Source organism: Ruditapes philippinarum, unplaced genomic scaffold, assembly GCF_026571515.1.
Source record: "Ruditapes philippinarum isolate M1 unplaced genomic scaffold, ASM2657151v2 ctg10279_1_1_1_1, whole genome shotgun sequence".
Lineage (NCBI taxonomy): Eukaryota > Metazoa > Mollusca > Bivalvia > Venerida > Veneridae > Ruditapes > Ruditapes philippinarum.
Genome location: NW_026854397.1, coordinates 23055 through 29341, shown reverse-complemented (window position 1 = coordinate 29341; position 6287 = coordinate 23055). Strand labels below are relative to the sequence as shown.

Sequence of the window (6287 nt, the reverse complement as noted above, 5' to 3'; positions counted from 1 at the left end):
TAACTCAAAAAATAAGAAATGCAGAGTAACAGTTCTTGTGCACTGCACTTCTTCTTAATGAGACCTATCATCCTATGAAGTTTCAAGTCCATGGCTTTTATTCATTAGGAGAAATGGCCCGAACAAAAATAAAATATGAAAATTAACAAAGGGCAATAACTCAAAAATTAGGAAGTACAGAGTACTGGTTCTTGTGCACTGCACTTCTTCTTAATGAGATCTATCATCCTATGAAGTATCAAGTCCATAGCTTTTTTAGTTGAAGAGAAATGGCCCGGACAAAATTAAAGTATGAAAATTAACAAAGGGCATAACTCAAAAAATAAGAACTGCAGAGTACCGGTCCTTGTGCACTGCACATCGGGTTATTAAAAGAAGCATGCATACCAAGTTTGAAGTCAATCAGACTTATAGTGACTGAGTTATGCTCCGGACAAGCTTTAGGGGACGCTGACAACGACACAGACGCCGCCGACAAAAGTAACCCCTATTATGTCACCTTTTCAAGGCGACACAAAAATTAGGGTTCTTTGAAAAAAACACTTTCTTTCACTTGATTATTTTCGCTGTGTAAAAGTTTAATCAAATTTCATCAACTCTTTTCCAGTATTTCTCTGGACAAGCATAATTAAGTACATGTATAATAAAGGTAGATAATTAAATAAGAGGGCCATGATGGCTCTGAGGTTGCTCACCTGTATATACCCCCCCCCACCCTGCAGGGCCAGTTTTAACCCAAGGGCTTTTATTTGAACAAACTTGGAAGACATCCATAAGAAGATGATTCATGCTAAACATCAAAGCTCTAGTTTATTGGGTTTTTTTAAAGAAGATTTTTTAAGTTTTTACTAACACATACTGTTAAAAACAATGACAACCCTGGAGCAGGGCCAGTTTTGACCCCAGGGCTTTTATTTGAACAAACTTTGTAGACACTCACTAGAAGATGTTTCAACTTATAATATAAACTCTAGCTATTTGGGTTCTTTAAAAAAGATTTTTGAAGTTTTTACTATATGCATATAGGGAAAATCAATGATCCCCTGGGGCAGGGCCAATTTTGACCCCGGGGCTTTTATTTGAACAAACTTGGTAGACACTCATTAGAAGATGTTCATGCTAAATATCTTAGCTCTAGCTCTTTGGGTTCTTTAAAAGAAGATTTTAAATTTTTACTATTTGCATTTAAAGAAAATTAATGACCCCCTGGGGCAGGACCAATTTTGACCCCAGGGCTTTTATTTTAACAATCTTTGTAAACACTCTTTAGAAGATATTTCATGCTTAATATCTTAGCTCTAGCTCTTTTAGTTCCTTAAAAGAAGATTTTTTAAAGTTTTTACTATATGCATTTAAAGAAAATTAATGACCCCCTGGGGCAGGACCAATTTTGACCCCGGGCCTTTTATTTGAACAAACTTGGTAAACACTCATTAGATGATGTTTCATGCTTAATATCTTAGCTCTAGCTCTTTGGGTTCTTTAAAAGAAGATTTTATAAAGTTTTTACTATATGCACATAGGGAAAATCAATGACCCCTGGGGCGGGGCCAATTTTGACCCCAGGGCTTTTATTTAAAAAACTTGGTAGACACTCACTAAAGGATGTTTCAAGCCAAATATCTAAGCTCTAGCTCTTAGGTTTTTTTTAAAGATGATATTTAAAGTTTTTTTCTTTCGGTTCCCATGGCAACCAGAGTTCAGCATGGAATTAAATTCTTTGCACAATTTTTAAAGGTGACAGCCAAAGGAACATTCTTGTGAAGTTTTGATGAAATTAGCGTAGTGGTTTATGAGGAGATGTCATTTAAAGTAAAAGTTTACGGCCGGACGAAAAGGGATCACAAAAGCTTGACCTGTCATTTTGTGACAGGTGAGCTAAAAACTAAGGAATGGAGTTATGGTTCTTTGACACATTGGAAAATTCGAGTCGTTCAAGTTGATGTAGATTCAGTGATAGTTTGGAATAAGCATTTTTAACTTAAGGGATATAATTAAAACATGAAGCAAGGTAGATTTATGTTTCTTGAACATTGCACTTCCTCTTAAAAGTCTCTATCACTTTGTGAAGTTTACATAAAATCCCTTCAATACATATCTAGTTATATTCATATTTCGGACAAGAGTGTGAAGGACAAATGTCTTCCTAAGTACAGACTATGTTTTTTTTCCTTTATCAACTAAAATCTCAAAAACACCATTAAAAACATATTTTCCTCCCATGAGCAACCTTTTTCCCCAAAAGTACAAGCCTGAATGGAATGAACACAGATATTTATCCATAATATTACTTGAGTCCATACCGACAGATGGTTAAGACCGCAACTATATTCTCTCCCTTTCAGGAGCATAAATTATAATAACATGCTAAATCTCTGTATAGTTCTATATCAGATACCAGTATGATGAACCTTACTTTTGTACCATTTAAGTTATAGCAAAATTCAGCTTTCATTGACATACAGAAATGGGTCAGCCTTTAGTCCCCTCTTAATGAAAATAGAAGGGGACTAATAGCAACAATTTATTCTCATAGTTTCAATTCTCAGGTTTATTACTTATCATAACACCAGGCAAGCTAAGATACATGTTAAAACCACAGGCACTATATACCACATTTACCCATATACGCTCATAATACTATATATAAAGAATAAAGGTCCCTTACGAGAGAAAAATATCATGCAAAACAAACAAGAACTGTTCGGTAAAAATACACCAGATCACTATTTTATCTTTGTGGTTGTCTCTAGGAATAATGTATCCTATCATAAACACTTTTTACTTCATCGAAATCCTACAAAATGCTCCAAAATACGAGCAAGTTTCCAAATTTCACTGAAATGTCATTGCATGTCGTTTTCGACGTCCAAGCGATGCATGTAAACAAAGGTGAATTCTGGTCAATTTCTACAAAATCAACAAATAACTGTTAAGATTTCGACATACTTTCTTTAAGGCAACTTGTATACAGTCAAACTGCGATGTCTTTACTTTACAACTGTCCGACGATAACACTAACAAGCTAAAAATTTAAAAATAATTGACAGCTCCGTTCCAGAAAGTAACCATTTCCTACATTACCGCACTGAATATAAGGTAAAGTAATGAAAATCCGAGTTTTAACATTTTCCTTCAACACAATGTTCATGACTGGCCTTTACTATTGACAGGGGATTCAATTCAGACTAGCCCTCTAAAATACTCCAACTAGTCCAAAGTGTTAATGGTGCCTATACAGTTATGATCACTACATCTGGAAACTGGAGATTCCCACCGAGTGTGATGCTTATCTTCATTCCCTTGACAGTGACACATGTCCACCTTAAAAAAAAGCAATAAAAATTATATGAAGTGCAATAATTTGCAAAAAAATGCTTATCTTATTTGTCACTTCTTACATTTATAATGCAGAGCACTAGATTTGTGTGTCTGTCATACAAAATGACTTTCAATAATACTATTTAAATATATTTGAAATACAATTTCTTTAATAAATACTCATAGTAATACTAAATTCCTTTTTTGTGATATTTTTTCTGGCACATATGTGCAGACAGTACATTGTGTACACCGGTTTTACTGACCTGTGTGAAACCATTCTAAGCATGATGCCAAGAAAATTTTGGAGGCTGTGAGAGGCTGTAAATGACCCCAGATTGATCATAAGGTAACGTGTAACCAACGCTGAAAAGCATTTGACTATATCTCAATCCATTGAGAAGTGGCATCACTTTGAAATCAATTTTGATTGAAAAAATCGAGGCAAAATAGTGATTTTGGGCAATTTTGAGATGTCCCCTCGTTGCCATGGTAACAGAAAATTTAAGCCTGAGCATGTTGTTGCAAGGGCAATGGTCCAGTCAACATTTGTGCCAAGTTTGATTAGTGTTGAAGCAGTTTTTATAGTATTATAGCAATTTGAACTTGTAACGGGAGACTTTTCAATGGAAACAGCCATTTTTCACAAAATGCTCATGAAGTAATGGGTTAAGAAATTTTGCATCTTGATTGGGAAAAATATTTAGTACCATGTACAAAGTTGTTAATCCAACAAATTGTATATCATTCAAAGCATAAAAAATACATAAAAAATACATAAAAAATTGACAATGGAATGTGTTTTTGAACATCATCTGTCTGGTACCATATTGGATTGAAATGGAATGAAGAAAAATTGTCAGCTTTGATAACAGAATTTTGACTTATGATTTTTTTCTAAACTTGGAAAAGAAAAAAAGCATATTTGGCATTATTTGCCACTGGGAATGGGTCTGTTAATCTGACCCGTGGTGACACTGGTAAAAATGCATGTTTTCATTAATTTTTTTTGGAAAACAGTTTGGTTTGTGAAATATACATTAAATATTATATAAGTACCTGTTGTTTGTAATAATCTTCTAGTCTTTCTTTAATCTTATACTGTACTTTTTTCTAGCTACATGTACCAGCCTTTCCAAGTGAATATTAAAGTAAATAATCTTTTATTACCCTGAAAATATCAATTTAGAGATTTCATTTTCAAAATCATCCAATACTACTCTCTTAGTGTGTGTATATACAATGTATATATGTGTCTATACAATGTATATATATGTTTACACTATAATATGATTGTGTACAGCATGTAATGACATAATTAAAATTTGAAAAATTTATGATAATAAAATATTAATAATATTTCTTCATATTACTCCACAATATTACCACTAAAATAGAAAATGTTCTATCATTTTATTATGATATCTATTTTTTACATTTAGATTTGTGAAAAAAATGTGAGTATCAGTAGTGTCAAAAATTGTTAAATCATATAAAATGTCTTAAATTAACACTGATAAATTACTTCAACCATGTATTGAGAACAGGTATAGATCATTTCCAACAGTCTTGCTGTTGTGTTGATATTTTCGCGACATGGTTGTGTGTCTGCCTTGTAATCAAGAGGTCTGGGGTTCAAATCCCTTTAAGTGTCTGAAGATTTTTCAGGTTAACAATTATCAAGGTGGCAGTGATTTTTTTTTCAACTTTCAAAACAACCTGTGGCTTTATAAATGGGAAACTATAGCTTGATTAATCAGAAAAGAGGAAAAATTTCAACCACTGAAAATGGAATTTACCCATACATTTAAAAAAAGTGTAATTCAATTTAAAGGGGTTCCATTGAGGTATTTTGTCATGATGGGACTGAAATATTTTTTCCAGATAAATGTACCATTTGATGAATGTTTAGAACACTAATCTTTGTACAAACCTTTAGATCATTTGCGCACTTCGTTTTTCCAGAATAATTATTCAAATTGTAAAAAGATGACCCAAAATGAAATGGCTAGACTTTAAATAGATATATATAATAATTTATAAAGGTCAAAATAAAATTATTCTGAAATATTCAAGAATATCCCCCATTGGTAGAGACGTAACGGCCGTGACAAGACCAAAAAATTGTAGGCGTATATGCCGGTTTTCCTGTAAAGGCAGACATCTGTGTAATATCAATTTGTAAAATCTGTCGGTTTTGCAGTCTAAGTATGATCGAAATGTCTTGGGTACGAAAGACTCGAGATCTCCAAATTACTTCGAAATTATTTACGAAAGTTTTAGTCCTCGGAAACAAATTGGCATCAATAAATAAACTTAATATTATTAGTCATCAAATTCATAACATATTTTGCTTTATAACATACCTTATGAGCTTAACAGGCTGATAATTATGCTCGTGAAGTAGGTCGGAAAATATACCGGAAGTTGTCGGATTCATTTAACCTAATTATCGGCTAATTCAGAGACGAATAGATTATCTACATCTCTGGCTAATTCTATTTCAATATCCACTTTGCAATTATAAACTACAAAATTTATCCGATAAATAATGTCTTTTTCAAAAATTCTGGAATATAATACAAAAAAATGTGATGATAAGGCGGATGAGTAAGTTTAATATTGCAAGCCGTCAAGCACTATGACCCAATTAATTTACTATCCCATCAGGGGTTTTTTTTAGGAAAAGGGGAAGACGCTGGACGCTGGTAGGGAGGGGAAAAAATATACGAAAAAAGTCAATTTGGGGAAACTTTATTATGACGTTATTTATACTATATACTTAACTACATAGTAGAGAGTTATAACTATATCTTTTTCCCCTTAAAAACTTTATCATCATGCATAATATTCTTTGCAGTATAACATATTTTCTTAATATGTATGGTGGTGAATGGTTTTATACTTCTATTTTTGTATGAAAGTTAATACAGTATAGGTATAATAGTGTATCTGTGACACACTTT

General features: G+C 32.8%; 1 long non-coding RNA gene across 1 annotated transcript; it reads right to left on the bottom strand.

The window, feature by feature from the left end:
- Positions 1-2573: 2573 nt before the first annotated feature.
- On the bottom strand, positions 2574-5961 carry LOC132740041 (uncharacterized). The gene is made up of 3 exons (XR_009627091.1): positions 5688-5961; positions 4381-4492; positions 2574-3324 (listed from the first exon to the last, which is right to left on the bottom strand). It is a non-coding gene; the product is annotated as an uncharacterized LOC132740041 (long non-coding RNA).
- Positions 5962-6287: the final 326 nt, after the last annotated feature.